The sequence below is a fragment of the Lissotriton helveticus genome, chromosome 12 (genome assembly GCF_964261635.1).
Source record: "Lissotriton helveticus chromosome 12, aLisHel1.1, whole genome shotgun sequence".
In the NCBI taxonomy this organism is placed as follows: Eukaryota; Metazoa; Chordata; class Amphibia; order Caudata; family Salamandridae; genus Lissotriton; species Lissotriton helveticus.
Window position 1 is genome coordinate 381,252,585 of NC_136073.1, and position 16,434 is coordinate 381,269,018.

Sequence of the window (16,434 nt, forward strand, 5' to 3'; positions counted from 1 at the left end):
GGTGTATTACAATTACAAATCAACCAGGTAGTAGCCTCCTCGAAATGTACTTCGACTTAGCTGTGAAGTTTTTGGTGAGAAGAATCCCAACAAGTTCTTAGACGAACGTGATGGATGGGATGAACGAAAAGCGAAAGAAGGGTGTAAGTAAGTGGGACGCGAACTTGTATGATGGCTGGCAAAGAAGAACGATATGTGTTTGCTTGGACCCAGAGGTGGCTGGGAAGGAAAGAATATGGTATGGTGCATGGCTGGGTCAATGATGAAGCAAGGATGGGTGGAAGGACAGCAGCCTGGGTGGGTGAAACAGAAACTGTATGTGTGCGTATACTTTGAATGAATGGATGCCTGGAGCATGGTATTCTCTGACTCTTACATAGCAAATGTGTATCTAGAGAGAGTAGATGGTCGCCAGGTGAAGTAAGTGTTACCTTGAAGAGCATGTACCACCGCACCCGCACGTCCGTCCCAGTGCAGGGAAGGCAAGGAAAAGAAATTGTAAATGTGTCCAATACTACCATGAATAGTAGCAGTACTTTGTATTGCGTTTGCATTCACAGCATATATCTGGTTATTACGGTGGACACTCCGTACCTCTCTTAATAACTTTAGTTTACTTGTAGTACGTCATTCATGTGTGGGTGTATCACTGTGTTCACTCAATATTAAGCAAAGCACCTAAAGTCATCTCATCTGTCATTAAATACGTCCCATGTGAAGTGATAGATAATCAAATTAGTTAGCTTCTTCAGTTTCCTTTTCTAGTACTCATTTGCACTGTAGGGTGAAAGGTAAATTAATTAAGCAGTAGCCCTTGTAACAGAGTATTCTCAGTGCCACCCGTAATAGAAAAGTAATAGCTTCACCACCTGCATGTACTGGACCGGTACAGTAACGCAAGTCTGTCTCCATCATCATGGTGTGCAACTTTTTTTCTCGGGTGCAACTTCACTGTGCTGTGTCCATGTCATTCTGCCGGCTTGCATAAGATAACGTACCCATTTCCCTAAACAAGAGAGAAGAAGAAGAATAAGACTGGTGTACTGTCATAGTCGACTGTAATGGAAGTCCATAGTGGTCGTAGAATTAGTTCATTAAACTACCACTACTGTTAGAGCAAGGATGCAGAAGTGGGAGGGTTACATAGATACTGTCCTCAATAGTTATGTACTGTGCTTTCAATTTGCTACTTGTACTCTGTGACCCAACTTTCGGCTCAATCACTTTGTGTTATTAATAAGGAGCATTGGTTACAGACTATGTCTTTCTTTCTTCATATAGTTGCTCCTTCCAAATCAACAACAAGGAGGGAGCAGGCTAGATTGGCCCGGCAACGGAGGCTGGAGGCCACAGTCGCCGAGTATCGGCGGCTGGTGGCCCTGGAGGAGGAGGAGGACACGCAGTCGAGCGGGGCAACATCTTCGACTGTGACCACTGCATCCTCCTCCGTGACTAAACCAGCGGGACCGAGCCGGGCTAAGAAAGCCGACCGCCACCGCCGAGCACCCGAAATACCAGCTGCCCCCCACAGGAGCTGCAAGGAACGCCAACACCGCCTACGAGTCCGCATGTCCAACCTGGAGCAGGAGGTCCTGAGGTATAAGACCTTGGTTAAGGGCCTCCGCTCCGAGCTTGCCACCCTCCGCAAGGAGTATGATGCCCATGCCGCATCATGCACCAGCACCAGCACCCTCCAGTAGTGGAGTGTCCCTTGCCCTTTTTTTATAGACTTTTGGGGGGTGGGATTTGGGAGTTGGGATCGTTTTGGGACGTTTCAGAGACAATCGTTGGGGTTAGGGTGGGTGAGGGAGATTATTTTGTTAGGGATAAATAAATATATTTTTCAACTACTTTATCTGACCATACCTGTTTTTTACTGCTTTTCAGTCTGGTGGGTGGGGGGCGGGGGTGTAACAGTAACTTTGTTTTCCTGAACAGTCGTAGGACTTTAGTAGTACAACCGTCAATCTCTTGTCTACTCCGAAATAATACTCCATTATACTACCTCCCACCAAACGCTTATCTTACCTGTAATTTGTGTTAGAAATTAGGGCTAGGCCCAGGGCTGGCTCCAGGTGAAATGGGGATTAACGTTGTCATTCCTGGGCGGGTGACATTTCCTCATTGCGGTGTTACTAGTGGTGTGACACAGTGGCAGTTGCATGCCTATGGAAAAAAAGAAAACGAAACCTTGTTTGTACTCCTTACTGTAGCATTACAACGGTTACGGTACGATCGAGAAAATAGCAGGTGACAGTACACTAGAACAGTGCCATAATGTAGCCTAACAAATGGTAAAGTATTGCAAGTATAACTAGTACTTGCGTTGAATTTATTTGACATTGGCTACTACTACTAGAAGATATAGTACTGAAGCTGAGTAAGTCTAGAAGATATCCTCCTCGTATTCCTTCACCAGCCTGTTGCTGCTATCACCTTATCCTCCCCAGCAAGTGTGTGGAATTATTGATGTCATTTTAGTCAGACATCAAGCAAAACAACACAGCCCGGGGGAAGAGGGTTAGGGTTTGTAAAATGGATGGGAATGGGGGTTTCTTTTTGGGTAGGTTTTGTTGAGAGAAGAAAAAAAAAGCAGAGCATGGACAAACAATAATTGAAGATACAGAGTTTACAGACAATCTTTGGTTACAAAGTAAAGGTAAGCACATGCAGTCACACTCATAGAATAAAAGACAACAATGGATACTGTATCTGTATTGCGTATGTTGTTGGAGTTGTCCTGTTGAAATTGGTAAGTAAGTTGCATGCAGCAAACAATTCCTCTTATTGGCGGCACTCCTCCATTCCAGCTGACGCTTCGTCCATCAATGTGGTGGTGACCACTGACAGAAGAGACACCCTGTCCACTGCCTGCCTGGCGGATGTTGACTGAAACCCGGCCTGTAATTATTGAACGGAAAACAGGAAGTGCTATTACAATACCACTGATAAATAAATAAAAGGTATGTACGCTGTGTGGTTCAAAAAGTCACACTTTGATTTCCCTAATAGACAGTACAATATTTTTGAAATTGCGTGCTCTGTCTGAGTCACCTTTTTAAGGATCAATAAGTATGGCCAAAATATTATAGCGGATCTTTCCCCTCAAGGTGGGTGTACTACTGTGTTTTAGAACAAAATTTGACCTTCCCAGCAATGCTCCCACCAAGACCCTTACTAAAGCCAGTCGCAAAAATGTAGAAGAACCCAATCATATCTCCAAAAACGATGCCTAGCAGAAAAATGGTTACAAAACGTACTTTGAAAGTAACAGTAGACCCAAATACAGACCGTGGATTGTATTCAAACCACTTGCCTGCAAGCAAAAGTATCCATAGCCAGCATCGCTCCAACAGTGCTCTACAACAACAGAACCGCGTTGCAATAGAACCCCCCTAAACACATGCAATCCTGCTGCTAGGGCTAACCCTAACGAACCCTAACTTACAAAAAGTGCAAAAACTGGTGTTTCCTTATGGATTTTGTCCAACAAACTTCTAGCCGGTATTAGACCTTCCCAGGAATGCCCCAGGCAAGACCCGCCAACCCACCCGCAAAAAAAGACGCGACACAACACCACCAAACAGCGAAAAAGCTAAATCTCATACTTACAATGTCTCTCGGCCTTCGGTCCAAACGCGGCGCTGTGCAGCTAGGTCGTCATCATCATCAATCATCATAACTCCTGTTTTCCACCACGGATTTCCTGAAAAGCAAATGCAATCAAGATTAGACTGTCGCAGCAGTGCTTCGACAGAGACCCCGGCCGCAACCCACCCACGAACAGCAGGAAGCCCCCCAAAACGCTACATTGAGCAAGATGTCTGAAGAAATGGCAAAAAAAAGGCTGTTCCTTATGGATTTTGTCCAAAACACTTGTATCGGTATTAGACCTTCCCAGGAATGCCCCAGGCAAGACCCGCCGGCGCCAACCCACCCGCAAAAAAACACCCGACAACACCCCCAAACAGCGAAAAAGCTAAATCTCATACTTACAATATCTCTCGGCCTTCGGTCCAAAGTAACGCGCTGTGCAGCTAGGTCATCATCAATCATCATAACTCCTGTTTTCCACCACGGATTTCCTGAAAAGCAAATGCAATCAAGATTAGACTGTCGCAGCAGTGCTTCGACAGAGACCCCGGCCGCAACCCACCCACGAACAGCAGGAAGCCCCCCAAAACGCTACATTGAGCAAGATGTCTGAAGAAATGGCAAAAAAAAGGCTGTTCCTTATGGATTTTGTCCAAAACACTTGTATCCGGTATTAGACCTTCCCAGGAATGCCCCAGGCAAGACCCGCCGGCGCCAACCCACCCGCAAAAAAACACCCGACAACACCCCCAAACAGCGAAAAAGCTAAATCTCATACTTACAATATCTCTCGGCCTTCGGTCCAAAGTAACGCGCTGTGCAGCTAGGTCATCATCAATCATCATAACTCCTGTTTTCCACCACGGATTTCCTGAAAAGCAAATGCAATCAAGATTAGACTGTCGCAGCAGTGCTTCGACAGAGACCCCGGCCGCAACCCACCCACGAACAGCAGGAAGCCCCCCAAAAGGCTACATTGAGCAAGATGTCTGAAGAAATGGCAAAAAAAAGGCTGTTCCTTATGGATTTTGTCCAAAACACTTGTATCCGGTATTAGACCTTCCCAGGAATGCCCCAGGCAAGACCCGCCGGCGCCAACCCACCCGCAAAAAAACACCCGACAACACCCCCAAACAGCGAAAAAGCTAAATCTCATACTTACAATATCTCTCGGCCTTCGGTCCAAAGTAACGCGCTGTGCAGCTAGGTCATCATCAATCATCATAACTCCTGTTTTCCACCACGGATTTCCTGAAAAGCAAATGCAATCAAGATTAGACTGTCGCAGCAGTGCTTCGACAGACACCAAAAATTACACACAAACCCCCGGAACCCCGCCAAAGAGCACCTCAAAGGCAAGCAAGTCAGCAAAAACGGCAAGAAATTTCCACCTCATATTTGGTCCAAAACACTTTTGTCCATTATTAGAGCTTCACAGCAATGGGCCCAAAACCGTCAACTCACCCGCAAAGAAGTACAACACCCCCACAAGTGCTGAGTCTTTCTTCATTGTGCGTAATCCAGCACTCTGCTTGGAGGGAAATCGCAGTCTGGAGGAGGAGGATAGAGGAGCATGTTCTTCAGAACTTGTGAACCTGAGGAATGTAGACTGCGGCACCTTCAAATCAATAAGCAAACAAGTGAAGACAGTTCTGATGATGGTCTTGTTTTTGGGATTAGGTGATTAAAGTTTGAATTAAATTAACTGTGCAAAACAAAGAAAGAGAGACACAAAGCACACAGGAATAAAAGTGAATAAGGACGAAAAAGAAAGTTCTTGATTGATTGTCTCATTTTCAGGGCTCGGTGTCAGGGAATAAGAACAAGATTTCGTCATCATACTCTGCGAATTCAGGCTGGATGAGGTCAGTGGCACCGAACAGAGAAAAAATCCCCTCATCTACGTTGCTGTCCTCATCGTCTTCATGTGGCGTGCTTTCTCGCACTTTGTAATCTGGTGGTATGAGGTGCTGATTCATCTTGATCATTGTCAGCCGCTCCACATTTTTGGGCGATAGGCGGCTCCGTTTGGCAGTTACAATGCCACCAGCAGCACTGAAAACACGTTCAGAAGACACACTTGCGAGTGGGCAAGACAAATAGTTTATAGCCAGGTTGTAGAGCTGTGGCCACAATTGTTTTTTGCCATGCCAATACTGCAATGGCTCATCATTAAGAAAGACCACTGTTGAGTCATTCAGATAGTCCTGCACCATCGACTCAAGGTCATCAACTGTTCCTCCACTTTGCTTACTTTTTGCTGTGCCTGTGACATTTTTTAGAGAACCATACCCCATCAAACTTAGCCAATCCTCCTCCCCAGCCACTGTTAGTGTTGTCATTGTGTGTGGTGCAGATGATCCAGTTGCCGGTGTCTTTAACGGCTGAGAGGTCACTTGTGCCCCAGCCACAGGTGCAGAAGTGGATTCTTGTGACTGCGGATGGCCTGCTGATGCTGATGCTGATGTACTGGCTTCTCCTTCAATAACCTGCCGTTCTTTTTCAAACCTGTTGGCTGACCAGGCTAACCAATGTTTGTACTTTTGAACATCTGCATCAGCGAAAGGAAAGAATGCGTTGTCTGCCAGCGCCTTTTTGTAGCGTGGATCCAGAATAGTAGCACAAATGTAATGCTGATCTGAGTTGATGTTTTTAAGACGTTCATCACCACGTAGGCGATGTAATAATTTCTCAGACAAAATGAAATGTTTTTTTTTTTTTTCATCTTTTTCAAACTCAGAAGAAACCGCCATCAGTTGGTGCTCCAGTATGCACAACAATGGGATAGCTTTTCCCAAATTACAGTCCTCCTGGCTGACTGCACGCGTGAAGAACTCAAAAGGACGAAGCATGTCTGTCAGGCTTTTAACTATGGCCCATTGCGCCTTACTCATCCGCAGGTCCTCCTTCTGAGATGTAGCCTCTGTCAAGAAATAGTGATCGAGTACCGTATACTGCTCATGCAGACGCTCAAGCATGTAGAAGGTTGAGTTCCAACGTGTTGCCACCTCCTGGATGAGTGCTTTCACTGGCATTCCACGTTGAAGTAGCAGTCTCCGCAGATGCTTCCGGGCCTTAAAAGAATGGCTGAAATGGTTGCACATTTTGCGGCAGGTGGCCATTACCTCGAACGCTGGACTCTCTTTATCACTCAAGAATTTTTGAACTACCAGGTTGATACAGTGCGCCAAACACGGCACTCTAACATGGTGACCCTGTGACATGGCCTTAACTACATTGGCGCCATTATCCGTGGAAACATAACCAATCTTGCGTTTTAGGGGGGATAGCATTGACAACACCTTTTTGTCAAACTCTTCCAAAAGGTTTTCTGCTGTGTGACTTTTCTCCAAGGCAAACATGGCTAGTGTTGCATGTTTCCGAGCAGCTTTGAAAACTTGGTCCGGGTCAACACCTGCGTTTAGCTTTGCTATAACACCTGAAAAAGAGACCCAGTGTGCAGTGATGCACATGTAATCATCGCCTGGGCCACTGGTCCACATGTCTGTTGTCAGATGTATTGTGTGAACAGCACTCTTCTGCAAAGCTGCCCCAATCGCCTGCAGCACATCTTCATGTAGTGCTGGAACCGCAACTCTGGCAAAATAGAACCGGCTCGGAACCTTCCATTTAGGGCAGAGCGTTGCAACTAATTCAAGAAAACCTACCGCTTCTACAAAAGAAAAAGGTAGAAGGTCCACAGCTAGCATTTTAGCCAGCTTAGTGTTATACAGACGCGTCAGTGGGTGGTTGCGTTCATATGGCACGTCTGAAGTAAGCATTGTTCCAATGTTGGCCTGGACCAAGCATTTACGGGCTGATAATGACTTCGTTGACCCAATTTTGCTCGCTGGTGAACTTTTGTGCGTTGGTGTCTCACTCGCTCCAACACTCTTAGTGTGCCTCACATTGGGTGTGCTGCTGAGAGGGGTACTGGGTGTAAGGGAAGTGTTTGACACGTCTTCTTCCTGCTCGTCAACATCAGATGAAACATCAACGTTTCCTTGATTTTGGCCTTTCTTGATCGCAGCTAGGTGCGCAAACCATTGGACAGCGTGCTTTCTGTCAAGATGACCACTCTGGCCGCCGGTACCATAGTTGCTACCTGGCTTACCACGACTAACTGCAAGCTTACAAAGGGTACAAATGGCAAACCTTGGATTTTTGGGACAAACAGTAAAGAAGTCCCAAACTGGGGACTTGAAGTGTCTGTGGGACCTGGAGGAGGCGGCGATACTGGTGGTGGTGGTGGTCATGAAGCTAATGCCAGATGAAGTGGAGGATCTGGATTGGCCAACTTTTGTACGTTTTCCACTTTCACCGCCACTAATTAAGGTCGAGGTTGACGCAGGTCTCTTCTTGCCAGAAAGAAATATGGAAGCGGGACGAGTTGGTGTACTACTTAACTCCAATGATTGTGGTGTTTCCACTGCCTCCTCATCGACAACATCATCATCATCATCATCACGCGCAGCAGCTCTTCGGGCTAGGGTCAAAATGTCTGTTTGCTGCATGCCCGCTGGGGCTGCAGTGACCTTTATGATGACTGGGTCGTCGTTGGCAGAGTCTTCATCAGCAGCAGTATCCGCCACTTCTTGTTGAGCCTCATCACACTCCATAAGTCTGAGACTTTGGACGAGCTTCCTTTTACGCTTAAGTACCTTTGTTGGATCATGGTGTGCCTCACTCTCAGACGGCTGTGGTGCTGGTTCCCAAGTTTGATCCGTATCATCAGAAGGAGGTGTGCTTGAAGAGGATGTAGACACCACCCTTGATCTCTTCCTTGCTAGGGTTGTGGAAGACAATGAAGGATCATCAGGAGGAGTGGCTTCCTCAAATGATACCTCGCCTTGATTGTCGATTTCCTGATGTGCCCCTACTTCGGGAGGAACAACTATTGTGGGCACTTGTTGTGACCCTCCATGCACCTCTGCATGCGCATCTCCTTGCGCTGCCTCTCCTTCCACATGTACTTGGGCTTGTACTTGCACATGTGATTGTTGTTGCCGCTGTGGTTGTTCAACACTCGTCAGATGAGCTACAACAACCTGTGTTGATTGAGGGACATTGCTGCTGCTTTCTTGCGATGAGCCAACATCACTGGTCGATGGTGATTGAAGAAGTATACTGGCTGCCTCTGCAGCACTCAAGGGCTTGGACTTAAGTTGGCGTGGTGGTGGTGGTGGCACTGAGCCCAATGGAGCGGGGGTGCTGCTGCCAGCTTGGTCCCCAGCAGATCCCGCTGCAGCTGCTGCAGGCATACTTTTTTTTTTACTCACAAAAAAAGGGGCGGGCGGCACACCAGTGTCCTTGGTAACTTGCTTCTTCTGCTCCTTACTGGCACCTTTCTTGCTAGAGGAGCTACGGGTTACTTTTTTTGGGGCCATCTTCTTCAGAGCAGGTCAGCAGGCAGCAGTTGCACGAGTTGCAGAGGGTTCTGTGTCCAGACGTGACGTCGCGTGACGTTATGCTGCACACACCGCTGCAGGACTTCTTCCTGGCACTGGTGGTTCTATTGAGTCTTCTTGTGCACCTAAAAGCAATGGAAGACAGAGGAACATCAGTTCAGTTATACACCCCAAAAAATCGACAAAACACAGAAAAATGAGCACAATCCCATGCCATCCATGATGTTTACATTGAAGACACCCCACAGAAAGACTAGGGACATGCAAGTATGCAACACTCACTACCCCTGGGCATAAGGGATGAAAAGTAGGCAAAATAAGTGCAGGCCTCAGACACTGCCTCTCCTCAAAATGGCCCCCTTACACCCCAAGCACATGTTGCCTGTACCAGCCAGCACTCAAGATGGCCACCACCACCACCCACATGGCCAGTCCACATCAACAGTACACCCCCAAAAAACAGAAAAACAGCCAGAAATCACCACAATCCAATGCCATCCATGATGTTTACATCAAAGAGAGTGAGACAACACCACAGGCACACTCAGTCCATGCACCACCACCACCCCTGGGCAAGCAAAAGGCCACACCAGCAGCCCCCCAAAAACGACAAAAAACAATAAAATAAGCACAATCCCAGCCCATCCATGGCCTCAATTATGTTTAAATTCAAGAAGACACCCCACAGAAAGACTAGGCCCATGCAACACTCACCACCCCTGGGCAAAGGGCCACACCAGCAGGCCCAAAAAAACGACAAAAAACAATAAAATCTGCACAATCCCAGCCCATCCATGGCCTCAATGGTGTTTAAATTCAAGAAGACACCCCACAGAAAGACTAGGCCCATGCAACACTCACCACCCCTGGGCAAAGGGCCACACCAGCAGGCCCAAAAAAACGACAAAAACCAATAAAATCTGCACATTCTCAGTCCATCCATGACCTCAATGGTGTTTAAATTCAAGAAGACACCCCTCAGAAACACTAGGCCCATGCAACACTCACTACCCCTGGGCATAAGGGATGAAAAGTAGGCAAAATAAGTGCAGGCCTCAGACACTGCCTCTCCTCAAAATGGCCCCCCTACACCCCAAGCACATGTTGCCTGTACCAGCCAGCACTCAAGATGGCCACCACCACCACCCACATGGCCAGTCCACATCAACAGTACACCCCCAAAAAACAGAAAAACTGCCAGAAATCACCACAATCCAATGCCATCCATGATGTTTACATCAAAAAGAGTGAGACAACACCACAGGCACACTCAGTCCATGCACCACCACCACCCCTGGGCAAGCAAAAGGCCACACCAGCAGCCCCCCAAAAACGACAAAAAACAATAAAATAAGCACAATCCCAGCCCATCCATGGCCTCAATTATGTTTAAATTCAAGAAGACACCCCACAGAAAGACTAGGCCCATGCAACACTCACCACCCCTGGGCAAAGGGCCACACCAGCAGGCCCAAAAAAACGACAAAAAACAATAAAATCTGCACAATCCCAGCCCATCCATGGCCTCAATGGTGTTTAAATTCAAGAAGACACCCCTAAGAAAGACTAGGCCCATGCAACACTCACCACCCCTGGGCAAAGGGCCACACCAGCAGGCCCAAAAAAACGACAAAAAACAATAAAATCTGCACAATCCCAGCCCATCCATGGCCTCAATGGTGTTTAAATTCAAGAAGACACCCCACAGAAAGACTAGGCCCATGCAACACTCACCACCCCTGGGCAAAGGGCCACACCAGCAGGCCCAAAAAAACGACAAAAAACAATAAAATCTGCACAATCCCAGCCCATCCATGGCCTCAATGGTGTTTAAATTCAAGAAGACACCCCTCAGAAACACTAGGCCCATGCAACACTCACTACCCCTGGGCATAAGGGATGAAAAGTAGGCAAAATAAGTGCAGGCCTCAGACACTGCCTCTCCTCAAAATGGCCCCCTTACACCCCAAGCACATGTTGCCTGTACCAGCCAGCACTCAAGATGGCCACCACCACCACCCACATGGCCAGTCCACATCAACAGTACACCCCCAAAAAACAGAAAAACAGCCAGAAATCACCACAATCCAATGCCATCCATGATGTTTACATCAAAGAGAGTGAGACAACACCACAGGCACACTCAGTCCATGCACCACCACCACCCCTGGGCAAGCAAAAGGCCACACCAGCAGCCCCCCAAAAACGACAAAAAACAATAAAATAAGCACAATCCCAGCCCATCCATGGCCTCAATTATGTTTAAATTCAAGAAGACACCCCACAGAAAGACTAGGCCCATGCAACACTCACCACCCCTGGGCAAAGGGCCACACCAGCAGGCCCAAAAAAACGACAAAAAACAATAAAATCTGCACAATCCCAGCCCATCCATGGCCTCAATGGTGTTTAAATTCAAGAAGACACCCCACAGAAAGACTAGGCCCATGCAACACTCACCACCCCTGGGCAAAGGGCCACACCAGCAGGCCCAAAAAAACGACAAAAAACAATAAAATCTGCACAATCCCAGCCCATCCATGGCCTCAATGGTGTTTAAATTCAAGAAGACACCCCTCAGAAACACTAGGCCCATGCAACACTCACTACCCCTGGGCATAAGGGATGAAAAGTAGGCAAAATAAGTGCAGGCCTCAGACACTGCCTCTCCTCAAAATGGCCCCCTTACACCCCAAGCACATGTTGCCTGTACCAGCCAGCACTCAAGATGGCCACCACCACCACCCACATGGCCAGACCACATCAACAGTACACCCCCAAAAAACAGAAAAACAGCCAGAAATCACCACAATCCAATGCCATCCATGATGTTTACATCAAAGAGAGTGAGACAACACCACAGGCACACTCAGTCCATGCACCACCACCACCCCTGGGCAAGCAAAAGGCCACACCAGCAGCCCCCCAAAAACGACAAAAAACAATAAAATAAGCACAATCCCAGCCCATCCATGGCCTCAATTATGTTTAAATTCAAGAAGACACCCCACAGAAAGACTAGGCCCATGCAACACTCACCACCCCTGGGCAAAGGGCCACACCAGCAGGCCCAAAAAAACGACAAAAAACAATAAAATCTGCACAATCCCAGCCCATCCATGGCCTCAATGGTGTTTAAATTCAACAAAACAGTTGTATCATGCACCCATAACCAACCCTGGTCCTACTGGATACTGTGGCTACCCACAATATAATTTATTTAATTTTCTGAAAAAGTTCCAAAATTGTACTTGCAGCAACTGTAATGCCCCAAACAAACTTACTTGTGAAAGTTGATTTCTAATCCAAAAGTGATCCAAAGACAGTCAAAAAGGCCTCAAATCCAAATATCCAGCAGCACCCACAAAAAGTAATCCTTCCAGCTCCAGATCCAAATGAAAGTGACCAGGAGATGGACAAAGCACTGGGAGGAGCCTGCTGGACAGGAACAGGAAGTTGGAGACTGTGGGGCACTTCCTTCCTCCCCCCCCCCCCAAAATGGACTCCTTGCAAAAAAAAAGGCCATGCAAATGTCAACCTGAGGAGTGATTCTGATAAAAATCATAATTTTCTGAAGGTTTATCCTGTTTGCTGGTGATTTTCTTGTGCGAAATTGCAAAATCTCTATTTCGCAAGTGCGAGATTGTTCCTTTCCGCCGCAACTACATGTTCGCAATTGCGAACTCTCGCGAGGTGTGCTGTGCAAGGTGGCAAGCCGCGAGTACGTATTCGCGGGCGACAAACTCCCGCGGGAACACGCAGCAAGATCTAAAATGGCGCGTCACTCGCAAAGAAAAACAACTCGGCAAACGCTAAAATGACGGAAAGTGAACGCCGTGCACCACGCCGCGCGCCGCAACCAAGCAAAAAATCCGCCGCGAGCGGATTCACGGATTTTCGACAAATTCGCGAGCGTTCGCGGATTGCGGATTTGCCGAAAATCCGAAAAATCCGCGAGCGGAGCGGATTTTACGCCCATGCTTAGCCCTGTTGCTCTGCTGTGTTGGACTATTCCCTGTGCAGCCTCCCATGTCCTTGCTGTGAACTTTGCCACGGACATTGACCCTGTTGCTCTGCTGTGTTGGACTATTCCCTGTGCAGCCTCTCATGTACTTTCTGTGAACATTGCCCTGGACACTGGCCCTGTTGCTCTGCTTTGTTGGACTAGTCCCTGTGAAGCCTTTCTTGTACTTGCTGTGCACCCTGTACTAGCCACTGGCCCTGTTGCTCTGCTGTGTTGGACTATTCCCTGTGCAGCCTCTCATGTACTTGCTATGACCTTTGCCTTGGACACTGGCCTTGTTGCTCTGCTGTGTTGGACTATTCCCTTGCAGCCTCTCATGTACTTGCCGCGAACTTTGCCCTGGACACTGGCCCTGTTGCTCTGCTGTGTTGGACTCTTCCCTGTGCAGCATCGCATGCACTTGCTGTGCACCCTGAACTTCCCACTGGCTCTGTTGCTCTGCTGTGTTGGACTCTTCCCTGTGCAGCCTCTCATGTACTTGCTATGCACCCTGTACTAGCCACTGGCCCTGTTGCTCTGCTGTGTTGGACTCTTCCCTGTGCAGCCTCTCACGTACTTGCTGTGCACCCTGAACTGGCCACTGGCCCTGTTGCTCTGCTGTGTTGGAGTCTATCCTGTGCAGACTCTCATGTACTTGCTGTGAACGTTGCCCTGGACACTGGCCCTGTTGCTCAGCTGTGTTGGACTCTTCCCTGTGCAGCCTCTCATGTACTTGCTGTGCACCCTGTACTGGCGACTGGCCTTCCAGTTTTTCCCTTACCTGGGCAGATTATCATGGATATGCTGTGCATTTTGTGCCTTGCTCTTCCCTGCTGTTGGTGCCTATATATGCAACATGTGAATAAAGACAGTTACTCCTGTTGTCTGTTTTGTCAGTGTCCTTACTGAAAAAAGTTATTCTTATGTGTGCATGTGTTTGGCTGTGCCCCATGCTCTATATGGCACTAAACATTGCCAAGGTCTTTGTTTGCCTACTCTTTTTTCACAGGGGTGACAGGGACTTCAGGTCTTTCTGACACTGATACTTGTGGCATCTGTGGTGTCAATTCAACCTGTGTTGCAGTTCTCATTTTCCAGGTTTTCAATTGTTGGCTACATTGTTCACATGTCAGGTTGGGGGGTGGCACTGTCAGCACAGAGTGTGACTCTGTGCACAGGTTTGAATGCAGGATGGGCAATGTCATCATGTATGTGTGTTATTCCTTTCTGTGTGCCCCGCTGTGTATGTATCTGGACATCTTGTGATGGCCCGTCATCATGGTTCCATTGCCTACATGAGATGTGTGCTCTTGGGTTGTCAAGAGGTGTGCAGTCTGTTGGTATGTTCATGTTGTTCTGTCTGACTCCTACTTGTTGTTTTAATCACTTGTGAGTGTGCAGAGTATGTGACTGGCACATCAGTGTCGTGTTTGTATGTTCATCCATGTGTCTTGATTTCGTTTGTGTAGACTGTGCAGATCTGCTGCTACACACTGCCTTTGTGTTTGTGTTTCTCAGGCATTGCAGGCACAAGCTGCCTTTTGTCCTCATGTATGGCATGGTGTGTGTGGTGTAGTGCCATTCTTGGGAATCCGAAATGGCTTCCCTGTACTGGAGTTAATGGGAACTGGTCTTGACACAACAGGCACACACACCAACAGAGCCGCATCAGGTGCAGACACTGGCACTTCCTCTAGTGACGTGCTGGATTCTGCGGAACGCTTCGTCTGGCTACGCCTCTGGTCCTCCTTAACCTGTTTGCCAGGTGTACCCCTTACAGTGCCCTCCTTCCCCGTTTGCCAGGGGTAGCCCCTACGGTGCCTTGCTTCACCAGCTTCACTGGGCTTGGAATGGGAGTCGATGTGGTGGGGGAATGTTGCCCGGAGCCCTTCCTAGGTGTACCCTTGCCATACAACACCTCCTCAGTGGGCACAGAAACTGCATGCCTTGCTTTGCATGAAGTTTTAGGGACAGGAGAGTCCTTAGCTGGCGATGGCTCTGAGGAATGTGAGCCTGAGGTCTGCTTCTTGCTTTTTGGGCCTTGCTTTTCCCTAACGGGCTCTTGTCTTTGCATTCTGGGGTGGCTTTGCTCTTCAGAGGGGATGGTGTCTGTGGGCGGGACTGCTTGGGTTGTTTCTGCTGGGTACTTCTTGTGCTGTATCGTGACTGTGACGCATGGGAACCGTGGTCACTATCATAAGATGTGGCAACTAACTGGGGGGTGGACAAAGGCCCTGGAGCAGGAATGGGAGTATGTGCCTGTTGAAGGGCAGACGTCACTGTGGATGACAAAGCCTGGACAGTACGGTGCAGCCCAGCCACGTCGGAGTGTATGCACTCCATGTAGGCAGCCACCTGGGCACACCTTTTGTCATGGTCACTGAAGGCATTGAGGAAGGCAGTCTAGCCCACACAAAGCTGGTGCAGAAGCTCAACAGACTCAGCAATGAGGGCAGCAGGGGGGACAGGTGCAGGGGCAGTGGTGCCAGGTGTGAATGTAACTCGTCCCCTCTTACTGACACGGACACGGGCAGTACCAGAGGAAGTGAATGGGAGGGTGGGCACTGGCCGCTGTGTGGTAGAAGATGATGCAGAGTCTCCATTCCCTGTGCCCACTAACATGGATACATCCCCGCTGGTATCAGATGATGTTGTACTTTGGGTCTCAGGCAGGAATTCCTCCTGCATACTCCGGTCACCCACTGAGGCACTGGTGACCTCTGTGTCACTGGGCTCCTGTGCAGCTGTGGTGCTAGTTTCACCTCCACTGGTGTCCGGCTCCTGTCCCTCCATGACCACTGGCAAATCTGCATGAGTGAGAGATGCAGGGTCAGGTTAGTGGTATCAACAGGACAAAGCAATGCAATCAATGCACTACAAAAGATGCCCAAATCTACCTGTTGCATAGGGGAACATCATTTACAACGCGGTGAAAACACCGCTATGCCTTTACAACGATGCCATTACAACGCAAGTCGTTACTACGACTTGCGCTGGATGGCGCTGTTGTATAAGGAATATTGCAATTTTATATTCCAACGTGGATTGGTGTTGGAATATAAAATTATAATATTACACAATCCACGCCCTACAACGCAAGTCGTTGTAACGACTTGCGTTGTAATGGCAGCGTTGTCATGTACCGCGATCTAAAAGATCGCGTTGTACTGACATACATCCGTTGCATACCACATTCTGCAATCACATTGCAGCACCTCACTACATAGACCACAACAATGCATGTAACCCTGATCACCTGTCATGACTGAGCCATGTTGAGGCCACACAGCACAACATCCTGCCTGTGGCTGAAGTCTACCAGACACACATTTTGCTCTGCCCACACCTACAAACATGATGTGGGCACACCACTTGTTGCCACTGACAGACCTTGAGGGAACAGGATGGGACAACACAGACACCTATAAC